The sequence below is a fragment of the Dendropsophus ebraccatus genome, chromosome 6 (assembly GCF_027789765.1).
Source record: "Dendropsophus ebraccatus isolate aDenEbr1 chromosome 6, aDenEbr1.pat, whole genome shotgun sequence".
NCBI classification, from domain to species: Eukaryota; Metazoa; Chordata; class Amphibia; order Anura; family Hylidae; genus Dendropsophus; species Dendropsophus ebraccatus.
The window spans coordinates 86,037,515-86,064,700 of NC_091459.1; positions in this window are offsets into that span (position 1 = coordinate 86,037,515).

The following is a 27,186-nucleotide window of genomic DNA, read 5'->3' on the forward strand; positions in this document are numbered from 1 at the left end:
CACAGAACATGTCTGCCAATCTCCATGCCACTAGTGCATGGACAACATTCATTTCACATTACAATACTGCATTTACAGCTGGTGCTGTCCCAGGCACTCAGAATGAGTACACCGTATGGCTATGTTCCAATTTTGGGAAAATATCGGGGAAGGTGGTCGTCTTGTAACATAGTCGGCCAATAATAATGATCATAATAAGGGTCCTGAGTTGCATCCACAATTCTGCTGGATATGACTGTCCGTAGTAAACAAGCTGTCAGACACAACTCAGCTCCTTTGATGTAATGGTATAATACATTTTCTCTACATAATTTGAGTGAAGTGTCTATGAACTCCCAAAATATAAATCACTGGAAAACACTTTGTTCACAGAGTGATTGGTGGGGGTCCCAGTGATCATACACTTCCTATCCTATTGATAAATGTTCTCCAGTCAATTTAGGCCTTGAGAACGAGAAGCATTTTTTCCCTCCCATATTCTAAAAGTAATTGGGGGACATTTCTAAAGGGTCCAGCGGGGGCGTACACCAGGTGCGCAGATTCGTCCCTTCTCCTGGTGTACACCTGCCACATGCCCCCACGCCTCATAGTTTGTAAAGATATATATATATATATATATATATATATATATATAACAAGCACGCTTCAGTTGTAAACAAGGCGTGAGAAGCGCTGAAACGCGTCAACTTTTTATTATCACTGTCCTGATGTGAAGATTTTCAAATAAAGTATGGAATTTTAATGGTACATGCCGATCTGGTGCTGGACTTCTTCTTTTTGGTATGCTGTGACCCTGGCTCCGGGTCTTACCGTGCACCAACGGCAATACCACAGCAGGTGAGCTGACCAACAAACAGACTTTCGATATATGTATTTATATATATATATATATATATATATATATATATATATATATATATAATTTTACAAACAATGATACTGCAGTATATATACTAATTTGATAAATCTAACAAAAAATTTGATAAATCAGCCTAAGTTTATGCTGTTTAAGAGTAGTTAGCCACCACAAATTTTTATTTTGGGAAGTTTAAATTAGTCTTGTTTTTACGGCGAATTAGTCAAGTTCTTACGGCGACTTACCGCTTATTTAACATGTAACCCTCAAACAAACTATATGTTCTATATCTGTTGATAGGTTGAATGGGACTCTATCTGTACTATGGATATACTACACCTGTTATTGTTCCATATTTCTGCCTTTCACTGGTTTAAAATGCTGTACTTTATATTTGTATGGAAAAATCTTATAAATAATTTATAAAAAAAAAAAGAGTAGTGAGCCTAGGCCACAGTTCTATTCCACAGGCCTGTAGGCACTCATATGCCGCCAAAGGGTGCATCCTTTTGTAATATTATGAGATGCTGCAAACCATTGACTTATATGTCATCTTCTAATAAAAAAAATGTCTATTTGGCTGTAGATGAAATGGAGGCACACTGAGGTCCAGTAAGGTCCCCCTGCAGGCTATGGATAGTGTACTATGGACTGGTACCAGGATGTGTGTTATATTATCTTATGATTGCAGTACATATTGTTTGATACCAAATAAAAATGCTATGAAAAGTTGAAAATCTGCTAGAAATGTAATGTAACATAGAATTAAGATAGCAAAGAGACAAAGGTAAAAAGCAGCAAGAGAAAGGGCTCTGGAGTCTGGATATGTTGGTGTTTGTAGTTATCAATCAGTGTACATGCATTATAAATAAGGAAAAAAATATGTTTTGTATTTAATATTGAGCATTCTGTTTTTGTACTAGTTCCTTTTTTCCTTTTTTGCCCTTACAAAGGGTCAAGGATACTTCAGTGGATTAATAGGTTTGCTTGCAGAAAGCGGTAATCCTTGTGTATGTTAGTATCTCCAGGGCAAGCAGCCCCCTACAGAGATGATGTGCCTGGCAGCAGGAGCGGGGACGCTGATATGTGTCCACATTCATAGCTGTGTTATACTATGAGCTAAATGCAATCTGGCTTAAGCATCTATACTAAACAATGCATGTCTTGCCAGATTTCAATTGGTTAAATAAAGTATCTGGTTTCTGGGATTAACCTTTGTTTCTTGGACAATGTAAGACATAGCGGAGAATGACTGGGCATGTAGACATTAGAAAATCAATAGCACAAGGTCATCATCACCTTCTTTATGTGAGTCTGTGTACATAGGTTTTACCTTAAGAAGGCTATCCTTACTGTAGTCATAAAAGGTAGAACAGCTTAAAATGATATTTTTTAATTTGCTACCATACTTCAGAAATTCACATTGTTTACAGAAAAGAATGTACAATGAGTGTGTCATGTATTCTGGATAGGCAACGTTCTCTAGATCAATACGCTTGGCATTTGAATCCTGCTGGCTGGAGAAGTTGGACGCTGCCCTAGGGAGGTCTGCAAAACATGTATACAGCCATAGGCTATGTTCACATGTAAGATAAGAGACCAGCCGTTCCGTAACCCGGCCGGGTCACGGAATGGCTGGTCTCTGAAAAGATCATCCCGGACGGTATTGCAGTCGTAGAGTTCTGATGCGGGCTCATCCATGCGCACCTGTATCAGAACTCCCCACAGTACACTATAGAGCGAGCGGCCGGAGCATATACCATGTATATACGCTCCAGCCGGGATCCCATAGACAGAGAGGTAACGTATATTTTCGTAGTAATCCCGGTCGTTGTACAACGGCTGTGATTTTACGAAAATATATGTTGTGTGAACATAGCCATAAGCTGTATCCTTGTTTTCCGGTACCTCTAGGCCGGAATCTAACTTCTCCAGAAGCCAGGAGTCTATTACTTCGCATTCAGGTTTGGAGAATGTTGCAGAAACAGAACAAGTTGTTGCAATGCTAGAGTTCCGTGAAACATTTTCCAGTTTGAACAACCTTAATGGCCAATATAGGGTAAAATGTGTATGGCTGCATCTGTTGTTTATCAGACAACAAACAGTTTCATTAAGGGTTGTTCATAAATTAACCTAATGTATGAGGCAACTTTTAGGGTTAATATTATGGCCCTATAACCCAGACCCTAAGGAACTACAGAGTAAACTACAGTAGATTTGCATTTCAAAGGAAATACATAGTACTTGAAAAGGACGCCCTTTTAACAGTGACTTCCCTTTAAGAGAAACTTTAACCCTTGATAACCTCCCTTTAAGAGCGACTTTGGTACAGTCCCTTTAAGAGCAACTTTGGTTCAGTGCCTTTAAGAGCAATTTTGGTACAGTCCCTTTCAAAGCAACTTTGGTACAGTCCCTTTCAGAGCAACTTTGGTACAGTCCCTTTCAGAGCAACTTTGGTACAGTCCCTTTAAGAGCAACTTTGGTTCAGTCCCTTTAAGAGCAACTTTGGTACAATCCCTTAAGTACAGTACCTTAAGAAGCGACTATGTTGCCAACGCTTTGAGTGACATATACTGTCTCTTTAAGAGCAGCTTAAGTATTGTCCCTTTAAAAGAGACTTAGGTACCATCCTTTAAAGAACAGCTTAAGTACTGACCCTTTAAGAGTGACTTGGGTACCGTCCCTTTAAGAGCGACTTGGATCAGTCCCTTTAAGTGTAACATGGGTATCGTCCCCTTAAGAGCGGTTTGGGTACCGTCCCTTTAAGAGCAACTTGTGTACCGTCGCTTGAAGAGTGGTTTGGGTACCATCCCTTTAAGTGCAGCTTGAGTACTGTCCCTTTAAGAGCGACTTGGGTACCGTTCCTTTAAGAGCGATTGCGTACCATCCCTTTAAGAGCGACTTTGGTACCGTCCCTTTAACAGCGACTTGGGTACCATCCATTTAACCCTTAGAGGACCGGGCCAATTTTTGTGTTTTTGTTTTTTCCTCTTTGTGCTTAAAAGGCCATATCACTTGCATTTTTTCACCTAGAAACCCACATGAGCCCTTATTTTTTGCGCCACTAATTGTACTTTGCAATGACAGGCTGAATTTTTTCATAAAGTACACTGCAAAACCAGAAAAAAAAAAAATTTTGGGTGAAATTGGAAAAAAAAACTAATTTCTTTTATTTGGAGGGTATTTTTTTTACGCCGTTTGCCCTAGGGTAAACTAAATTGTTATATATGTTCCTCAAGTCGATACAATTACAACGATATGTAACATGTATAACTTTTCTTTTATCTGATGGCTTGTAAAAAAATTCAAACCATTGTTAACAAAAATATGTTCCTTAAAATCGCTCCATTCCCAGGCTTATAGCACTTTTATCCTTTGGTCTATGGGGCTGTGTCAGGTGTCATTTTTTGCGCCATGATGTGTTCTTTCTATCGGTACCCTGATTGCGCATATGTGACTTTTGATCGCTTTTTATTACAATTTTTCTGGATTTCAAGCGACCAAAAATGTGCAATTTTGCACTTTGGGATTTTTTTACACCATTTACCGTGCGAGATCAGGAATGTGATTAATTAATAGTTTGGGCGATTACGCATGCGGCGACGCAAAACATATTTATTTATTTTCTTATTTTTATTTATAACATGGGAAAAGGGAGGTGATTCAAACTTTTATTAGGGGAGGGGACTTTTTATTAATAACAACACTCTTTTTTTTTCTTTTACACTTAGGCTTCGTTCCCACTGAGCAAAACTAGCAGAATTCTGTGGCGGAATGCCATTAGCCTCCCTCTCATAATGGGAGTCTATGGGAGGCGTGCGCTCCTGCTCTGTCCACGCTGAAGAATGTTTATTCTTCAGCGCGGACAAGGCATGGCGGCCCTGGAAGTAAAGATACGCCCAGGGTCATCTAGGGGTTAAGAACGACTTGGGTACCATCCCTTTAAGAGCAACTTATGTAATGCCCCTTTCAGAGCGACTTGGGTACCGTCCCTTTCAGAGCGACTTGGGTACCGTCCCTTTCAGAGCGACTTGGGTACCGTCCCTTTAAGAGCGGCTTGGATAGGTCCCTTTAAGAGCGACTCGGGTACCGTGCCTTTAAGTGCGGCTTGGGTACCATCCCTTTAAAGGGGTAGTGTGGCGCTAAACAATTATTCACAAAATAACATACATTACAAAGTTATACAACTTTGTAATGTATGTTATGTATGTGAATGGCCCCCTTCCCCGTGTTTCCCCCCCACCCACGCCAGACCCAGAAGTGTGATGCACTATACTCACCTGATCTGATCGGCACGAGGGACGGATGGAGCGGTTCGGCCGCCCGCCCGAAGATGACGACATTGTCCCAAGATGGCGGGCGGGGGTCGACACGGATCAGGTGAGTATAGTGCATCACACTTCCTGGTCTGGCGTGGGTGGGGGGAAACACGGGGAAGGGGGCCATTCACATATATAACATACATTACAAAGTTGTTTAACTTTGTAATGTGTGTTATTTTGTGAATAATTGTTTACCGTTGGGTACCGTTCCTTTAAGAGCAACTTGGATACTGTCCCTTTAAGAGAAACTTGGGTACCGTCCATGTAAAAGTTTCTTGAGTACCGTCCCTTTAAGAGTGACTTATGTAATACCCCTTTAAGAGTGGCTTGGGTACCGTCCCTTTAAGAGCGGCTTGGGCACCGTCCCTTTAAGAGCAGCTTCAGTACCGTCCCTTTAAGGGCGGCTTGAGCACCGTCCCCTCTGCTTTGCTACTTTACTGACTGACCTCTGCTACGTCATGCGGGTATCGGCTCTACTACATCGCAGACTGACCTCTGCTACTTATAATGGTAAAGATCATTGCTCGGTTACCATGACAATTTTACTCATGTCAGTGAGACAAAATTGTTAAGGACCTTCCATCTTCTACATCTTCTATTGGCCAATAGTGGACATGTGACTGTGTGGATGTTGTGATACATTCACTAACAAGACTTTACAATTTCTATTGGATTCTATATTTTAGCTATTTGCATATGTGCTGCGATTGGTTGTTAGCGTTTACAGTGTGGCCATTATTTCCAATGGGCCATTACTTTCTATGGGAAATTAGGGGTCTTTAAATGTAAATTTATTAAAAACGACAATTCCGATCGATACCAAAAATAGAAAGTACACCTGTCACCGCTGAGGGCTTCGAAGCCCAGTTTGAACGGAGTCTGTGCGCAAAGCGGTTCGGGCTGTATTAATCACAGAACAACGGCTGGAAGAAGAATACGGATTACAATATAGTGCTTTTTCAAGCACTATAATGACATCATTAATAGTATAATCGTACACATTATTGATAACAATCATTGAGAACAATGATAACTTTATCGCCAACATCATCGTTGACATCACTGATGACATCATCGATGACATCATCGAATAGTGATGAAATCATTGATGACATCACTGATGACATCATCAATGACATAACTGATTACAATGATTGACAATAATAACTTTATCGACAACATCATCGCTGACATCATTGAACAGTGATGACATCATCAATGACATCTTCGATGACATCATGGATGACCTCATCGATGACGTCATCAATGACATCACTGATGACTTTGTGAATGAAATCACTGATGACATCATTAATGATATTATCAACGACATCACTGATGACATCATCAATTACATAACTGATGACAATGATTGACAACAATGATAACTTTATCAACAACATCGTCGTTGACATCATCAAACAGTGATGACATCATCGATGACATATTCGATGACATTATGGATGACCTCATCGATGACATCATCAATGACATCACTGATGACTTCATCAATGAAATCACTGATGACATCATCAATGATATTATCAACGACATCACTGATGCCATCATCAATTACATAACTGATGACAATGATTGACAACAATGATAACTTTATCGACAACATCATTGTTAACATCACTGATGACATCATCGAATAGTGATGACATTATCGATGACATCATCGATTACATCACTGATGACATCAATGACATCACTGATGACATCATCAATGACATCATCGAATAGTGATGACATCATTAATGACATTATCGATTACATCATCGATGACATCAATGACATCACTGATTAAATCATCAATGACATCACTGATGACAATGATTGACAATGATAACTTTATCAACAACATCATCGTTGACATCATCGAACAGCGATGACATCATAGATGACATCTTCGATGATATCATAGATGACCTCATCGATTAAATCATCAATGACATCACTGATTAAATCATTAATGACATCACTGATGACAATAATTGACAACAATGATAATTTTATCAACAACATCATCGTTGACATCATCGAACAGTGATGACATCATCGATGACATTTTCGATATCATGGATGACCTCATCGGTGACGTCATCAATGACATCATTAAATACATCACTGATGACATCATCAATGAAATCACTGATGACAATAATTGACAACAATGATAACTTTATCAACAACATCATTGTTGACATCACTGATGATCATCAAAGAGTAACTTTGGTACAGTCCCTTTCAGAGCAACTTTGGTACAGTCCCTTTAAGAGCGACTTCGGTACTGTCCCCTCTGCTTTGCTACTGTACTGACTGACCTCTGCTATGTCATGTGGGTATCGGCTCTACTACATCACTGACTGACCTCTGCTACTTATAATGGTAAAGATCATTGCTCGGTTACCATGACAAACTTACTCATGTCAGTGAGACAAAATTGTTAAGGACCTTCCATCTTCTACATTTTCTATTGGGCAATAGTGGAAATGTGACTGTGTGGATGTTGTGAGGCATTGACTGACAAGACCTTAGAATTTCTATTGGCTGCTATATTTTAGCTATTTGCATATGTGCTGTGGTTGGCTGTTAGCGCATATAGTGTGGCCATTATTTCCAATGGGCCATTGTTTTTTTATGGTAAATTAGGGGTCTTTAAACGTAAACTTGTTAAAAACGACAAATCTGATCAAAACAAAAAAAAGATAGCACACCTGTCACTGCCAAAGACTTTAAAGCACAGTTTCAACGGAGTCTGTGTGCAAAGTGGTTGGGGCTGTATCAATCGCAGAACAATGGCTAGAAGAAGAAAAAGGAGAATACGGATTACAATACAGTGCTTTTTCAAACACTATAATGACATAATTAAAAGTATAATCGTAGACATCATTGACAACATCACTGATAACAATCATTGACAACAATGATAACTTTATCAACAACATCATCGTTGACATAATTGATGACATCATGGAATAGTGATGACATCATCGATGATATCTTCAATGACATCATCAATGACATCACTGACATCAGAGACATCACTGATGACATCATCAATGACATCACTGATTACATCAATGGCATAACTGATGACAATGATTGACAACAATGATAACATTATCAACGACATCATCATTGACATCACTGATTACATCATCGAATAGTGATGACACCATCGATGATATCTTTGATGACATCATCGATGACATCTCTGATGACATCAGAGACATCAATGATGACATCATCGATGACATCATCAATGACATCACTGATTAAATCATCAATGACATCATTGATGACAATGATTGACAACAATGATAACATTATCAACGACATCATCATTGACATCACTGATTACATCATCGAATAGTGATGACATTACCGATGACATCATGGATGACATCATCAATGACATCACTAATGACATTATCAACGACATCACTGATGACAATTATTGACAGCAATGATAACTTTATCGACAACATCATCGATGACATGATCGTATAGTGATAGACAACATCATCATTGACATCACTGATGACATCATCGATAACATCATTGAATAGTGATGACATCATCGATGACATCGGACATCATCAATGACATCACTGATTACATCAATGACATAACTGATGACATCAATGACATAACTGATGACATCATCAATGACATCATCGAATAGTGATGACATCATCGATGACATCATCAATGACATCACTGATTAAATCATCACTGATGGCAATGATTGACAACAATGATAACTTTATCGACAACATAATCGTTGACATCATCGAACAGTGATGACATCATCGATGACATCTTCGATGATATCATGGATGACCTCATCGATGACATCATCAATTACATCACTGATGACAATGATTGACAACAATGATAACTTTATCGACAACATCATTGATGACATCATCGATTTCATCATCAATGACATCACTGATGACATTATCAATGACATCATCGAATAGTGATGACATAAACGATGACATCTTCGATGACATCACTGATGACAGTAATTGACAGCAATGATAACTTTATCGACAACATAATCGTTGACATCACTGATGACATAATCGATGACATCATTGAATAATCATGACATCATAGATGACATCTGCGATGACATTATCGATGACATCTTCGTTGACATAATCGATGACATCACTGATGACATCACTGATTGCATCATCAATGACATCACTGATGACATCATCGATGACATCAATGATTACATCAATGGCATAACTGATGACAATGATTGACAACAATGATAACTTTATTGACATCATCGTTGACATCATCGAACAGTGATGACATCATCGATGACATCTTCAATGACATCATGGATGACCTCTTCGACTACATCATCAATGATATCATCAATGACATCACTGATGACATCATCAATGAAATAACTGATGACATCATTGACATCACTGATGACATCACCGATTACATCATCGACTAGTGATGACATCATCGATGACATCATCAATGAAATCACTGATGACATCATCAATTGCATCACTGATGACATAATCGATGACATTATCTATGAGATCATTGATGACATCACTGATGACATCATCAATGACATCATCAATGACATCACTGACAATGATTGACAACAATGAGAACATTCTTGACAACATCGTTGACATCATCAAAATCGATGAAATCTTCGTTGATATCATGGATGATCTCATCGATGACCTCATCAATGACATCAATAATGACATCACTGATGACATTATCAATTACATCACTGGTGGCAATAATTGACAACAATGATAACTTTATCGACATCATCATCTTTGACATCATCGATGACATCATTGTATAGTGATGACCTCTTCGATGACCTTATCAATGACATCACTGGTGATAATCTTTGACAACAATGATAACTAAAAACAACTATGGTACAGTCCCTTTAAGAGCAACTTCGGGACTGTCCCCTCTCTACTACATCACTGACTGACCTCTGCTACTTAGAATGTTAAAGATCATTGCTCGGTTACCATGACAATCTTAATCATGTCAGTGAGACAAAATTGTTAAGGACCTTACATCTTCTATTGGCCAATAGTGGACATGTGACTGTGTGGACGTTGTGAGGCATTGACTAAAAAGACCTTAAAATTATTTCTATTGGCTGCTATATTTTAGCTATTTGCTGTTGGCTGTTAGCCTATACAGTATGGCCATTATTTCCAATAGGCCATTGTTTTCTATGGTAAATTAGGTCTCTTTAAACGTAAATTTGTTAAAAACAACAAATCTGATCGAAACAAAAAAAAGATAGCACACCTGTCACCGCCAAGGACTTTAAAGCACGGTTTCAACGAAATCTGTGCGCAAAGTGGTTGTATCAATCGCAGGACGATGGCTGGAGGAAGAAGAAGAATACGGATTACAATATAGTGCTTTTTCTAGCACTATAATGACATCATTATTAGTATAATCGTAGACATCATTGACATTATCACTGATAACAATCATTGACAACAATGATAACTTTATCAACATCATTGTTAACATCATCAATGACATCAGCAAATAGTGATGACATCATCGATTATATCTTTAATGACATCCTCAGAGACATCACTGATGACATCATCAATGACATCATCAATGACATCATCATCGACATCACTGATGACAATAATTGACAGCAATGATAACTTTATCGACAACATCATCGTTGACATCACTGATGACATCATCGAATAATGATGACATTATCGATGACATCTTCGATGACATCTTCGTTGACATCATAGATTACATTATCGATGACATTACTGATGACATCATTGATGACATCACTGATTACATCATCAATAACATTACTGATGACATCATCTAATAGTGATGACATCTTCGATGACATTATCGTTGACATCTTCGATTACATCATCGATGACATCACTGATGACATCATCAATGACATCATCAATGACATCACTGATGACAATAATTGACAGCAATGATAACTTTATCGACAACATCATCGATGACATCTTTGATGACATTATCGATGACACTTTCGTTGACATCATAGATTACATTATCAATGACATTACTGATGACATCACTGATTACATCATCAATGACATCACTGATGACATAATCTAATAGTGATGACATCTTCGATGACATTATCGGTGACATCTTTGATTACATCATCAATGACATCACTGATGACATCATCAATGACATCATCAATTACATCACTGATTACATCAATGGCCTAACTGATGACAATGATTGACAACAATGATAACTTTAGCAACAACATCATCGTTGACATCATCGAACAGTGATGACATCATCGATGACATCATTAATGACATAATGGATGACCTCATCGACGACATCATCAATGACATCACTGATGACATCATCAATGAAATAACTGATGACATCATCGATGACATCAATGACATTACATGACATCATCAATTACATCACTGATGACAATGATTGACAACAATGATAACAATGACATCACTCATGACATCATCAATGACATCATCGAATAGTGATGACATCTTTGATGGCATCTTCGATGACATTATCGATGACATCATCGATGACATAACTGATGACATCATCGATGACATCATCAATGACATCACTGATGACATCATCAATGACATCACTGATGACATCATCAATTACATCACTGATGACAATGACAACATTGATAACTTTATCGACAACATCATCAATGACTAAATCAGCAATGGTAACTTTATCGACAACAATGGTAACTTTATCGACAACATCATCGATGAAATCTTCGTTGACATCATGGATGACCTCATTGATGACATCATCAATTACATCATTAATAACATCACTGATGACATCATCAATGAAATCACTGATGTCATCTTCGATCGCATTATCAATGACATCACTGATGACATCATCAATTACATCACTGATGGCAATAATTGACAATGATAACTTTATCGACAACATCATCGTTGACTTCACTGGTGACATCATCGATGACATCATCGAATAGTGATGACATCATCAATGACATTATCGTTGACATCACTGATGATCATCAAATACTTACTTTGGTACAGTCTCTTTAAGAGCGACTTCGGTACTGTCCCCTCTCTACTACATCACTGACTTACCTCTGCTACTTATAATGTTAAAGATCGGTTACCATGACAATCTTAATCATGTCAGTGAGACAAAATTGTTAAGGACCTTCCATCTTCTACATCTTCTATTGGCCAGTTGTGGACATGTGACTGAGTGGATGTTGTGAGGCATTGACTGAAAAGACCTTAGAATTTCTATTGGCTGCTATATTTCAGCTATTTGCATATGTGCTGTGATTGGCTGTTAGCCTATACAGTGTGGCCTTTATTTCCAATGGGCCATTGTTTTCTATGGTAAATTAGGGGTCTTTAAACATAAATTTGTTAAAAACGACAAATCTGATCGAAAGAAAAAAAAGATAGCACACCTGTCACCACCAAGGACTTTAAAGCACGATTTCAACGAAGTCTGTGCGCAAAGCGGTTCGGGCTGTATCAATCGCAGAACAATGGCTGGAAGAAGAAGAAGAATACGGATTACAATACAGTGCTTTTAAAAGCACTATAATGACATCATTAATCATTAATAGTATAATCGTAGACATCATTGACAGTATCACTGATAACAATCATTGAGAACAATGATAACTTTATCAACATCATCGTTGACATCATCAATGACATCATCGAATAGGGATGACATCATCAATGATATCTTCGATGACATCATCAATTACATCACTGATGACATGATCAATGACATAATCACAAATCACTGATGACATCATCAATGACATCATCATGGAAATCACTGATGACAATAATTGACAGCAATGATAACTTTATCGACAACATCATCTTTCACATCATTGATCGAATAATGATGACATCTTTGATGACATTATCGATGACATCGATTACATCATCGATGACATTACTGATGACATCATCGATGACATCACTGATTACATCATCAATGAAATCACTGATGACATCATCGATAACATCATCTAATAGTGATGACATCTTCAATGACATTATCGGTGATATCTTTGATTACACCATTGATGACATCATCAATGACATCACTGATTACATCAATGGCCTAACTGATGACAATGATTGACAACAATGCTAACTTTATCGACAACATCATTGTTGACATCATCGAACAGTGATGACATCATCGATGACATCTTCAATGACATCATGGATGACCTCATCGACGACATCATCAGTGTCATCACTGATAACATCATCAATGAAATAACTGATGACATCATCGATGACATCATCAATGACATCACTGATGACATCAATTACATCACTAATGACAATAATTGACAACAATGATAACTTTATCGACAACATCATTGTTGACATCACTGATGACATCATCGATTACATCATCGAATAGTGATGACATCATTGATGACATCACTGATGACATCATCAATGACATCACTGATGACAATCATTGACAACAATGATAACTTTATCGACAACATCATCGTTGACATCACTGATGATCATCAAAGAGTAAATTTGGTACAGTCCCTTTCAGAGCAACTTTGGTACAGTCCCTTTAAGAGCAACTTTGGTACAGTCCCTTTAAGAGAGACTTCGGTACAATCCCCTCTGCTTTGCTACTTTACTGATTGATTAGGGGTCCAATTTAGATTTTTGCACTTCGTTTTTTTTCCTCCTTGTGCTTAAAAGGCCATAGCAGTTTCTTTTTTTCACCTAGAACCCACCATGAGCCCTTATTTTTTGCACCACTAATTGTACTTAGCAATGACAGGCTGAATTTTTTCATAAAGAACACTGCAAAACCAGAAAAAAATTTCAATGTGTGGTGAAATTGAAAAAAAAAACACATTTTTTTATTTGGGGGGAATTTGTTTTTATGCTGTTCGCCCTGGGGTAAAACTGACTTGTTATATATGTATATGTATGTATATATATATGTTGCTTAAGTAGTTACGATTACATTGATATGTAACATGTACAGCTTTTCTTTTATGTGACGGCTTGTAAAAAATTCAAACCATTGTTAACATAAATATGTTCCTTAAAATTGCTCTACTCCCAAGCTTATAACGCTTTTATTCTTTGATTTATGGGTCTGTGTGAGGTGTCTTTTTTTGCGCCATGATGTGTACTTTCTATCAGTACCTTGATTACGCATATGCAAATTTTTGATCGCTTTTTATTACAATTTTTCTGGTTTTGGTGCGACCAAAAATGCGCAATTTTCCACTTTGGGATTTTTTACGCTTACGCTGTTTACCTGCGAGATCAGGAATGAAATAAATTAATACTTTGGGCGATTACACACACGGCGATACCAAACATGTTTATTTATTTATTTTTATTTATAACATGGGAAAAGGGGGGTGATTCAAACTTTTATTAGGGGAGGGTTTTTTTTAATTAATAACAACACTTTATTTTTTTTACACATATACTAGAAGTCCCCTGGGGGACTTCTAGTATAAGCACACTGATCTCTCATTGAGATCAATGCTGTATAGGTATACAGCATAGATCAATGCGATCGGCACTCAAATGCTTTCGGCTGCTGCAGCCGAAAACAATAGAGTGCCGAGCCAGGATCAGCGCCATTACGGCGCTAACCTCGGCCGGCAAAAGATGTGTGGATCGCTCCTCGATGATTTGAGAACATGTCGAAAGATCACAATGAATGATTTCTCACTCATCGCTTGAGCGTTCGTTGTGTTTACACGAGCCAAATATCGCTCAAATGTGATCGTTATCGTGAGAATTTGAATGATAATTGTACCGTGTTAACGGACCATTACAAAGTTATATAACTTTGTATAATGCTTTAGTCACCTATCTGCCCCCCACCAGGAAGTGAAGTAAACTCGTTCTCACCTAATGACTATTGACCCCAGGCTGTTCTGTGGCAGCCATTTTGTGACAATGACATAATCAAGAGAAAGGCGGGTCTAAGCCCAGTTAAGCCAGCCATCCTTTGTCAGATGACACAGATTGCTCAGCTCTGATTGGCTGATTAAGCTGTAAGCCATCTTAACAGTTTTAGAGTCAGTTAGACATCGTGGGAAACCCCAAACCAGGAAGTGGAAAAAAAATTAAGCCACCAATTGGAGCTTCAGGGACCTGCAAACAGCGGGAAATTCAAAGGGCGACAGACTCCAGAGGGATGGTAAATGTAAAAACTATGTTTGAATTATTTATATATTTTTTTTACCAGTGCCGGAGTACCCCTTTAACGACATATAGCTTTTTTTTCTTCATGGGTCTGTTAAGGGTGTATTAGTGAGTTCTTTGATACCAGTCCACTAAGAGCATCTTTGGTGCTTGACCTTTAGGCTATGTTCACACTACGGAATGGCCGGTACGACACGTCAAGGAACGGCCGGTGTCTGGCTGGATCATCTAGGCCGGTACCGGCCGGATGATCTTTCCAGCCGCAGAGCTCTGATGCGGGCGCATCAGCGTGCGCCCGCATCAGAGCTTCCAATAGCACAGAGTGAAGTGAGCGGCCGGAGCCGCTTGCTTCACTGTGTGCACTGACAGGTCTTTCTGCGGCCGGAATTCACTGAATTCCGTCCGCAGAAAACTGACATGTCAGTTTCTTTGCGGCGCCGCATAGATCCCTGTCGGAGCGTATACGATGTGTGTACGCTCCGGCCGGGATCCCATTGAAAGTAAGGTTATGTTCCACCCTGGAAAACTACAGCCGTAGTTCTGCGGCGAGAACTATTGCCGTAGTTTTACGTAGTGTGAACATAGCCTTAAGGGTAACTTTGTTACCTGCCTTTTAAGAGCGACTTTGGTGCTGGCGGCTTAAGAACAAAATCAGTACCGGCCCTTTAAACGCTAATTAGGTACTAATCCTGGTACAGAATTTGGTACTGGCCTTTTATAAGCAAATTCAGTACCAGTCCTTTACGAGCGACTTTGGTGCCAGTTCTTTAAGAGAAAAAATGATACCGATCCTCTATGAGCACATTTGGTATTGGCTCTTCAGTACCAGCCCTTTTAGAGCAAAGTCAGTACTGGTCCTTTAAGAGTAAATGTGGTACTAGCCCTTTAAAAGCAAGTTCAGCACCATCCCTTTAAGAGCCACTTTAGTACCATCCCTTTAGGAGTGACTTTGGTACCACCCCTTTAAGTGTGAATTTGATACCAACCCTTTAACAGTGACATTTACAGCGGCCTTATAATGATAAAGAAAATTGCTTGAATTGTGGAAAACTGTATTTATGTCAGTGAGGCGACACCTGTGAGTTTCTATTGGTTGCTGCATTTCAGCTATTTGTATATGTGCTGTGATTGGATGGTTAGGGCTGTGCTGTGTGATATTTAAATTCTAGAACATTCCGCCATTCATTTCTATATGAAATTTTTGTTTTTTTAAATGTAAATTTCTTACAAAAGACAAATCTAATCGAAACAAAAAATAATGGAGCTTAAATGGAGCTTGTTCATTCTCCTATTTTCTGTTATATGTGTGGGGGGGGTGTGGCTACCTCCTGTTGGCCTGCACTCCACCCATGTCCCAAGGGTGCTACAAAAGAGATCACTTGGCTGCTATCTGCCCAGTTGTAGGCTTATTCTGCCCAGGAGAGGCCATTGCTAGTGTGAAAATACTAGAGTAGGGACCATGTCTCTGAGGACACCTTAACAGTGACATGGTACACTCTGTTTGATCAAATAGTTTGCTAAGATCCTCACTTTTTAATATCTACAGAGCAGGTGTTTATCGTGTGTACACTGGGAGGAGTATATACACTAAGCCCTTGCACCTGTGGGTTGCTGTTGCACCTTCTGTTTTTTTGTATGTACTTAAGCCACAAGCAGCGTGCAACCTGCAGTGTGAACAGAGTCATAGATATGCTGCCAATTTTTTCTTTTTTTTCTGTTGAACGTGGGGGGTGTGGCTGCCTCCTGTTGGCCTGCACTCCACCCATGTCCCAAGGGTGCTATAAAAGAGAACATTTGGCTCCGTTCTGCCCAGTTGTAGGCTTATTCAGCCCAGGAGAGGCCATTGCTAGTGTGAAAATGCTAGAGTAGGGCCCATGTCTCTCAGGACACCTTAACGTTGGTGACATGGAACACTCTGATTAAATAGTTTGCTAAGATCCTCACTTTTTAATATCTACAGAGCAGGTGTTTATCGTATGTACACTGGGAGGAGTATATACGGTAAGCCCTTGCACCTGTGAGTTGCTGTTGCACCTTTTGGTTTTTTTGTATGTACATAAGCCACAAGCAGCGTGCAACCTGCAGTGTGAACAGAGTCATAGATGTGCTGCCATTTTTTTCTTTTTTTTTCTGTTGAATGTGGGGGGTGTGGCTACTTCCTGTTGGCCTGCACTCCACCCATGTCCCAAGGGTGCTATAAAAGAGAACATTTGGCTCCTATCTGCCCAGTTGTAGGCTTATTCAGCCCAGGAGAGGCCATTGCTAGTGTGAAAATGCTAGAGTAGGGACCACGTCTCTGAAGACACCTTAACGTTGGTGACATGGTACACTCTGTTTGATCTAATATTTTGTTAAGATCCTCACTTTTTAATATCTACAGAGCAGGTGTTTATCGTGTGTAAAATGGGAGGAGTATATACGGTAAGCCCTTGCACTTGTGGGTTGCTGTTGCCCCTTCTGTTTTTTTGTATGTACTTAAGCCACAAGCAGCGTGCAACCTGCAGTGTAAACAGTCATAGATGTGCTTCTGTATGGTTTACTAAAAGCTGCATTTATTTTATTTTTTGTGTTGTAAAAATATGCTAGACAAGTTCTGTACCCAATACTTGGTCCAGTACAGCCTGCCAACCTGCAGACCTGCAGGCTTCCTATTCAGAAACACTGTTATAAGTAATTTCCTTTGTAGCCCTTCAGCACATGCAGACTTGGATACAGCTAATAAAAATTCACTTTTATTATATTGGCTTGTAAACATCACTTTGGAATACTGAATGTTTTATCAAGCCATAGCGATGGTATGATATGGCTACTACATTATATATGAGGATGACATAATGGTCACTATAGCTACCTTTACAATAAGTAATACACATGAACCACAGCAAGGCCTAACCAATTGATGAACGGATCCACTATTTATTGTGCAAAAGCTGTCTTACCTTCTGTAAACATGTCACTAGAATACTTCCGGCCATATTCTGGCCCTTGAAAACTAAAAAGCATTATGTTTTATAAGAATACAGAGTCATTATTGCAAACAGAGAATTTACAAGTGTTCCTATATCATTCTCTTATCTCTTAAAAAAACTCACAAGAGAGGAACTCCGCCTGTTTTGCTCTGTGTGAACGGAGCCTTAAAAGGGAAAGGGCAAGGGCAGACAGTCAACCATATAGTAAAGTATTTAGTAAAGTAAACTGCATTGGAATAAGGGCATCTGAGGCTACAAAATAAAATAAAACAAAACAAAACATTTTTTTAATTGATCACAGATTCTCCTTAAAGGGGTTGGTCACTTTATAGTAAAGTTGTTTTAGTAAGTGTACTCACTGCACTTACTGACAGCAGCTCCCTGTGTACCTCATAGAGCTAATATCAGACTCCCATCCTCCAGGCTGTGCTGCCCTGCTCTGTGGTGAGTCTGTCCATAAGATGGCTGACATGGAGGAAAATGTGACCATGCCCCTCCTCTCCATGTGTCTTCCACTGAGCCTGTACATGCCTAAAAAGGACACAAAGGATGGGGCATGGTCACATGTTCCTCCTTGCTCAGCCATCTTAGGGACAGGATCACCATTCAGCAAACAGAGCAGGGCAGCACAGCCTGGATAAGGAGAGTCTGATATTAGCTCTGTGAGGTACACAGAAAGCTGCTGTCAGTAAGTGCAGTGAGTACACTTATTAATACTATGCATTGAACAATCTTATAACAAACTGTACAATATATAAAGTGGCCAAGCCTCTTAAAATCCTTTTAACCCTGCACAGATATCTTTATATCATGGCTTATGTTTATAACGAATGCACCAATGATACTGTATGCCTGATCCATCTCACAATATATCCAAACGGCACCTGATGGATCCCACTTAATTATATTGGAATCAGCCAAGATTTTTTTTCAGGCCTAAAATAGTGTCATAATACTAATATAAAAGTAGCCAAAATCTGGCACAACATAGTAAGCCAAAGAACATGACAATTTGCCTATAACGATCTATTTTCAGTTCACAGATCTCTTAGCAGCAATGTGATCTGCTCACACGCATCTATCGAGAACATTCTGACTGCATTTCCCCTTCACTGACATATCGCTGACTATATTATAAGAATGAATTTGGCCTTTTATCTTGTACCGCTTTAACTTAGGAAACAATTTAACATCTTTTCATTAGTCCTTTGGTCATGGCTGGCTGTTTCGTGCGAGCACTGAATTTCTCTTGTACTGATAATGAGCAATTTGTGTATAAGGAAAAAAGTGATCTGACAGTATTTTCAAAATAAAGTAATGATGTTAAGCCTAAGGCGATCAAAGAATGAGCGTGCAGTGTGTGAAAAGCTATTAGAAGTTATAATTATCAGCTGGACCATGGTCGCCTCTAATCCTATCAATTTGTTCATTTGCTTGAATGAACACTTTATGAGGTATACTTGAGTTCAATGCAGTTTCTTCATATCAAGTATCCAGAATACATTTTGAAACATTCATCTCAGCTCATTGCTTACAATGAATTGGATTACCAGAGAGGAATATATATACCTATGCAGGGTGGAAGCCAGGGAAGGAGCATTTGTTTTGGTTGGCTTGGTCCAGGATTGTGAAATCAACGGAAAAAAAAATGTTAATAGGCAAAAACATACACAGTGGTTGTGGTTGTTCTTTTCAGGAATTTAAATATATTAATGCACCATTGCTTAGATCAGGGATGGGGAAGCATTAGTACTTAAAGTGGTTGTCCAGCGAAAATCTTTTTCTTATAAATCAACTGGTGTCAGATAATTATATAGATTTGTAATTTACTTCTATTAAAAAATCTCAAGTCTTCACATACTTATTAGCTCCTGTATGTCCTGCAGGAAATGTTGTTTTATTTTCAGTCAGACACAGTGCTGTCTGCTGACATCTCTGGCCGAGACATACCTCATACCATCATACCATCATACCTGGACAGGACCAAAGAAGTGTGTAAATATTTTATTCCATCTTACGGTATCTAATTACATCTATCATGTTGTCTAAAGTGTAGCTGTCCTTTAAAAAAAATAATAAAAAATGGATATTTCCAAAGAACAATAGGGAAGAGAAGTTTAAAGCTGCACCCTGCTCCCGCTTCTCTGGGTCAAGATTTTTAATGTGCTGCTATGACAAAGCAAAAGTTTCTTAAAAATGACAGTACATACAGTAGTCATTAAGTAACATGATAATTAGGGATGAGGGACTTTACAGTACAAGTGTGGCACTCCGCTAGGCTCGGTGGTCAGCTTGTCAGCCTTTGAACTGGATCCAGTCCTGAAAAACTTCTCTGAGTTTCACAGGACTGGATCCAGCTTTTCCAGGCACACGGAGAGGAGTCACAAGGATTGGCACAGAGTTCAAAGGCAGCCAACTGACAAGCCCACCTGCAAGCCTAGCAGGCATTTGGCTTCACTAGTAGTGTAAATTTGTTCATCCCTAAATGATAATACTTTCTTTAGTTTTTCTTTTTTTATATTTGAAACTTATTATTCAACTTTATTTCCATTTTTGTTTCAGTGACAGTAGTTGAGACTTCCTGTTCTGTACAGACTATTCCCCAGCAGTGACCTCCTTGTCAACACAGTGCAGTGTGTAGTGAGATTTGACACCGGTATATAGATGAGGTACACACAACCCCCCCCCCCATTAATTGACCTCTATATAGGCTAATGAGCAAGCCCAGAAGCCTTTCTCATTCACCTGAATGAAACAGGTCTTGGGTCTCATGGTCTATAAGGCTTGTTGTAAAGCATATCTATAAATGCTCAGGCAAGATGGCAGCCCCCATATTCATGTATAAAATAGTAAAAATTACAATCAGGGAATAGGAACAGATTAGAGTAAAATAACATTTCAGAACCTGTCTCTGATAAGCAAAACAAAAATCTAAGTGATACATTACTTCATAGAACAGATAACAATCATTGTGAACGGACATGCTCACTTTAGTTTACAGGCAGCTATAGGTAGAAGGTCCAGCTTAACTACCGATATAACTACCAAAAACTGAAATACCTGAAAGTCTGTAAGTCTGCAAATGCATCACATAAAACTAAAATAAATATAAAATGAAGCATTAAAATTAGAACTAAGCAAAGAATAAAAAGGTATAATAAATTGGTGATAAATCCTCATTCAGTTCCTCATAATGTTACTGACATAGTCAAAAATCACAGTTCCCTGTATGGTTTAATGTCTTTCCCAAGAACGTACACCCCTACAGGGACATGAGTCCCAATGCTTCCTTCAGGCTTGTCATGCCTGTTCCCATCAGCTCATTGGTGGTTTGAAGGATTGTTGCCAAGAATCTGATGGGCTTTTCTATAACAATCCTTACAGCCTGTGGGGAGCGTCATTGTTGCCTAGTGACAGTTCTCACGAGAGATGTGCCCTGTGCATCAGTAGCTATTGTAAATGTCATCACTGTAAGAATCTGTACATTTATTTATTAATGGGAAACTAACAGCAGCTTAGAAGACTGTAACCTGCTGTTATGTTCCCATAGGGCTCAGGATGCTGGGAATGAAGGTCATTTTTTACCTTCATTGTCATAGTGTTCTTTTTGTGAAATCTGAAGTTTAATATGTAAATTAAGTGTTTAGGTGCACTGGGGGTGGGGCTACAGCAATGTAGAACAAACCAATTCTTGTATCTATCTATACAGGCATTTTTGTTATTACTTTTATGCTTCTCAGATAATATTGTAGATGTCTTACATGGGCCCAAAGTCCAGTACATACAACCAGGGCTGTGGAGTTGGTAAGCCTCAACTCTGAATCTTCTGAATTTTATCAGGGACCAATTTCCACTCCCAGTTTCTTCATAACTGGACATTCAGACACCAGGAGAGTTATTTATCACACTAATGTAAAGTAGATCTGGCTCAGCAGCACTTCTGTGTAATACTCTTCATTAGACTGGGGCGATTTCTGAGAAAATAGGGCAAAAATATAAAGGAAAATTGGCATTTTGTTAATTGGGGCCGTGACATCACAGAATCTGGAGCCTGATGGGGGACCATGAACTGTGACACTGCACTGTGGGGGGCACAGGAAAAAGGAAATAGGACTTCCTTATGATGATCACACCACCCCCTGTCCTCCACTGGATTTTTCACTGTTGTCCAGAATACCCCTTTAATTTCTGCCTCTCTCTCTCACACACACAGCCTGCTGCAGCCATGGTACACTGAAGAAAAACATGCAATCTTCTCCAAGAGAGAAAAGACCACATTGAGGACAGAGGTTACTGCTACACTATTTATAGTTTCTCCTGCTTCTCTATATTACACAGGATATCTTCATATTATACTGCTGGTTATATACACTCATCTAGGAAGAGATGAGCACAGATGTTCTCCGACCCAGCTCAGAAATAAACTGCCAAATAGTAACCGCCAACTTTTCCCTGACCATCCCTATTTAATAGGGCTAGTGTTTTATTACTGAAATATGGAGGAAATGCTTCATGAAAACTCAATAATAAATTTAAAGCTGAAATCGAAGTTGGCAATTCTTTTCTAACTCTGACACAGTCCTGCATACAACCTTAGGTCCCCTACACACCTGTGGTCTTTTTTATGGTCAGGAAACATTGATCTGTTTAGACAGTCTTTTAGGGGGCTTTAAGAAACCAGTGTTTCCTGACTGTAAAAAGGAGAGAGAAGAAAAAACATACCTGCTGCACAGTCCTCCCCACTGGCTCCTCCTTCTTTCTTCTCGGAGGTATAATGCTGCCTATGGCCAAAGTTTGATTGACAGGGTCCCATGCACCGTCAAACCTAACCCACATTTCACTGTATGTGCTCCTGATTAAGAGCGCATACAGTTAAAGGGCCAGCATCAGCACCACGCGGCAATTGACTGGGGCTGCCAAGCCATTTTTTTTTATTACAATAACAGTGTAAGTATAAAACTAAAATAATATATTGTAATATGTAAAAACTTATTCACAATATACATATTATGCAATATAATATTTAATTGAAAGAACAATAGTTCAAGTGGGAAATTTCAATACGGAAATTATTGTTGACTTGAGTCAAGAATTCCTGGAGAGTAAACCACAGCTTGTAACAATGTTGTTGAAAGATTTGTTTTTGCAATGCAGCGTAGAAGAACACCAGCTGTACAATGCTATCAGCCTTGACACGGGGTCTGTCTGTCCTCTGTGCTATTTTTATCAGAAGTTGTAGAGTTAACTCAAGGTCCATTCATTTAAGAAAATATCCTAATAATATCTCATGTCTGAATGTTCAGCTTTATTCCTGCCTACAACTAGAATGCAAACTTGATATGGAATTGCACATGAGAGGGGAATGCAACATGGAGTGATTAAATTCTCCTTACTCCTTTTTTTACATGGGCGTCTAATAACTAAAAGCAGTAAGGATTACCATTTAAGTGCATGGGGCTCTTCACAATTTCAAAATTGTGCCATGCTACCACATGTTGTATAGAGGAAGGACCACAAGAAAAGCCACATAGAAGAGAGAATTATCTATCGTTGCCCACACAAAAAGTACATCAGGGCTTATACTACAGAATTCAACCACAGAAACTGTATAGTTTTATTCAACCAAAAATTGTTGTTGGTTGTGGAAATTTTTTTTACAGTGTAAAATATACAAACTGTATGTTGTGTGTGTGGGATGAATGGTGCAACTTATCTGATGCTGTGAACCAGACACTGGTAAACATCCAGGTATGGTGGTATTGGTCAGGTCTGGTGTGGCATTGTTGTCCAGTCACAGTATGGCTGTATTGTTCAGGTCTGGTGTGGCGGTGTTATCCAGTCACAGTATGGTGGTATTGTTCAGGTCTGGTGTGGCGGTGTTATCCAGTCACAGTATGGCGGTATTGGTCAGGTCTGGTATGGCAGTGTTATCCAGTCACAGTATGGTGGTATTGTTCAGGTCTGGTGTGGCGGTGTTATCCAGTCACAGTATGCCGGTATTGTTCAGGTCTGGTATCGTGGTGTTATTCAGTCACAGTATGGCGGTATTGGTCAGGTCTGGTATGGCGGTATTGGTCAGGTCTGGTATGGCAGTGTTGTCCAGTCACAGTGTGGTGGTATTGGTCAGGTCTGGTATGGCGGTGTTATCCAGTCACAGTATGGCAATATTGTTCAGGTCTGGTGTCGTGGTGTTATTCAGTCACAGTATGGCGTTATTGTTCAGGTCTGGTATCGTGGTGTTATTCAGTCACAGTATGGTGGTATTGGTCAGGTCTAGTATGGCGGCGTTATCCTGTCACAGTATGGCGGTATTGGTCAGGTCTGGTGTGGCAGTGTTAAATGTGACACCTGGAGCTATTACCTACCAATCTACCAATCCTGTAGTGAGAACTCCAGACAATATGCAGACTGCTATAATCATTGATTCAGTGTGGAAATTTGTTTATGTTTTAAGCTGTTTCAGACAATATTTCTACATGTAGAGAAATGCATGTGCCCAAAACCACGCTCCCATTTCTTCTCCAGTAGTCTCCAGTAGTGCTGTTACCAGGATTAGTGGCCATACGCCTATTGGTTACAGCATAAGGGTCTGCGCTCTGGCCGGGATTCCATGCGGCGCCGCAAAGAACTGACATGTCAGTTTTCTGCGGCCGCAATTCAGTGAAGACCTGTCAGTTTACACAATGAAGCGAGCGGCTTGTCCTCACTTTGGGTGTGGTTTTGTAGCTCAGTTCCATTAGGAGAAGTCTGGCGAAATTAAAAAAAATCCTATGAAGACAGGGGGTGGGGGGAACATAATAAAGAAAGTATACATGCCGCAAACCCAAGAACGGGATTGTACAGCCAGTGAATAGGTGCCCACAGTATGACATATCAAAAAGACTATACAATTATACAATGAGAAAAGTGTATGTCATATAACACTAGGCACACTCGAAAAGTAGCAAAAAATGACAAAATAATTATTAGATAGTATAAAAATAACAACAAGCCCTAGCCCAATTAAACACTAACACTAAAAACAGTACATTAAGGAGGGACCAAGACAATAAAAAAGGTCGACACAACCAACATAGCCAAAATAGCTATGGGTACATAGCCAAAATACACCCCATACCTAGGTCAAAGTGCAAAAGAAAAGTCATTTATAACTCCACAAGTAAAAAACAGTAACCACCACAGTGTTAAAAATTATGTCTCACAGCACAATAAAGTGACTTGTGCAATACAAAAATCACGACTAAATATAACCATCTGGAGTGTGGCCAGCTGAGTGTAGCTCTGAGAAGCCCTACTCATTACATTACGATCCTGGAAGTTCATCAGGGGTGGAGTCTAATGCCCTAGGACTTGTTTATATACCATATACAAAATGAGAACATAAAGTTAAAGAAAGTATACATGCCCATGCCCCCGCAGCACCACATCACCGGCTCTGTGACCAATCATTTTCCCCTCACTTCCTGGTATGTCACAACTTGGTTGAAAATACCTGACTCTGCTGATGGATTGCGCACTCAGCCAGTAAGAGACTGCAGCGGTGTTCCATCCCAGTCACTGACTGGCTGAATACGTAATCCATCAGCCAGATCTTGATGTCAGCAACAGGAGCTGGAGGAGGCCAGCGGGGAACTGGGAGAGGTGACGCGGCACTTCAGACGCACAGAGACAGGTAAGTATGCATTTTTATTACATGTTTTATTATGTTCATCCCCTGATCCCTTGATCCCCAGAACAAGTGAACACTGTAATACCACGCACAACCTAGGGACATGAGTAGTGCCGTGTTTACTTCTAGTCCTGGATACCCCTTTAATGCATGCATTAACCTTTTAAAAAAACAAAACCCCTTCTACGCTACATGGTTATATCTGTGATAGGATGGCCAAAAGTTGTTGATAAAATAGTGTAAGTAAATAAATTACATTCTCTTTCTCACACATAAAAATGCGTTTGGAGATACTACAGTATTTAATTATCACATATGGATGGGGTTGCACACTTAATGGGGACTTCAGTACAATAGTCACCTGCCTTTTCTTCTATGCAAAACAGTTTGCTTTTCTGGCACTTCTGCGGTTTCCAATAAACACCTCTGCCGACACATTTAGATACAGTTTTACGTGAAAAGTGTAGGTGTGGCCATAGTACGAATATTATAATTGACATGTACAGACATGCTAGTAACAGATGATTGTACATTCCCATTATAAATTTACATGGTTTATTCAAGCATCTGTAAGTAGCATAGTTTTTGTTGCATAATGACACATAAAACATCCTTATTATATTGATAAATACCAATTCTTTCTTGTCCTTCAGATTAAAAATTTGGAAGATAAAGATGCTGGCTTTAAAATTATACAAGTAAATTTAAAGGGCTCCAGCCATGACCCCTTTCGGTGCTATGCCCGGGGAAGGGATGAAGGATGTAAATAACATACACTTACCTCCCTGGCTCCTGCCATGCTGTCTGTACTTCCGCTCTCGTTCGGGGACGCTGTAATAGGGCTGGCATAGAGATGCATAAGCTTCCTGTGGTGCTTTTCAGTTCTTTTGATTTTATTTGAAGATTTTTTTTTTTTTTATTAGAGTTGCGTAATTGGACTGTATGTGTAAGGGTATGTTTGCAAACGCGGACGGCTGGGAGGAAATTAAATGATTAATTACTGCAATTAAATGATGCATTGATGCACTGAAAATGCAATGAAAATGAATGTGTGAACACAGCCTAAGGAGATACTCTCCCT